Source organism: Pinus tabuliformis, chromosome J, assembly GCF_031772625.1.
Source record: "Pinus tabuliformis cultivar Carrire ecotype Pingquan chromosome J, CPIR1, whole genome shotgun sequence".
Lineage (NCBI taxonomy): Eukaryota > Viridiplantae > Streptophyta > Pinopsida > Pinales > Pinaceae > Pinus > Pinus tabuliformis.
The window spans coordinates 212,012,772-212,014,185 of NC_142295.1; positions in this window are offsets into that span (position 1 = coordinate 212,012,772).

Genomic DNA, 1,414 nt, shown 5'->3' on the forward strand with positions numbered 1-1,414 from the left:
TTTTGCCATGTGTTTGTCCCTCTAACCAATAGAAATTTGCCATCTATCCAACTTTCTTTGGGCCACGCTTTCCCTACCTACCTGTTTGCAAAGCATTATTATGGGATTGGGTAATGGCGCAACTAGCGGTGTTGTAGCCTAGGATCCCGTTGATCACCTATGGCTGGACATGATAGTATCAGTGCCACAACTTGGACCCATTGCGGAATCAATTCCTTTCAGGGTAATCAACAATCTATTCCTCTCTTGTTCAAATCTTTCATAATGGAAGCTTGACAAAGAAGTTGCAGTAGACAGTTCACCATTGTATTGAAGTAGATAGTTTACCATTATATTGAAGAAGAAGAGGAGCCCATCAACGCCCCTTCGCCTAAGACACACATCAGGAGGGTCAAGAAGAAGAAACCCAAGACAAGCAGAGAGTGGAAGATGAATGCCTAGATCCACGAGTATGAGATTCATGATGTCATGTTAGATCTGGGATCTTATTTGAACATTTTGTCCTAAAAGTCATGGTAAACGATGGGAAGAACATGCTTGGTGTTATCTCCTTGAGATTAGCCCCCTTGGATTGTGGGACTTGAGTTTAAGCTGAAGAAACTCAAACTCAAGACCGAGAGAGAACATAGCTCACTGAAAGAGTAGCAAAAGACAAAAGAAAAACATACGTCCCAAAAATAGTAGAAGAGAAGTCCAAAAGAAGGTGAGGATGCGTTTCATATGTGCCTTGAAATTGAACCAAGTTGCCTTAAAAGAGAGGACAATGCCCAAAACTGGATGCCAGATTTTGTAGTAAACCAGCTTCTCGAAAACTCGTTTTCCCCTTCGTAGTTGCTCCCAAATTCCATCTTTGCTATGATATCTGCTGCTAAGTGGGCAAAGTGCTCACTTACCTCAATCTCGGCAGTTTCACCTCCTTCCTCCACACTTTTCTTCTATTCATTCATCTTACATTTTGTACTTTCAATCATGTATGGTACTTGTCCCTGCACAGATTATTTTCATCAAATATTTCTCTACAACTGAAGAATCATTCAAAGAAATAATTTGAGGTTTTTAACCCTCTTGAAATATATTAAATACCAATTAAATAGATCTAGGCCAAGTTCTACAAAAAAAATATTCAGATATTGTCCAAGATTTACCATTTTTCCTGCATTGATCTTTTGCCATGTCGAATTTTGCTTATTAACAAGCTTGTTTTGCTAATGTCAAATTTTGCTTGCATGGTAATGTAATGTAGAATACCTTAAGATTCTCCTGGTGAAAAGCAGGAGCTATGACACACTGCTGGTTTTCCTAGTCTTGGACATTAGCCATTGACAAGCCTTTTCCAATGAAATTTGTCACCCCTTTTTCACTGCAATTGAGTTTTTCCACATGAGAGACCATGCTTCACAAACAAAATTTCTTT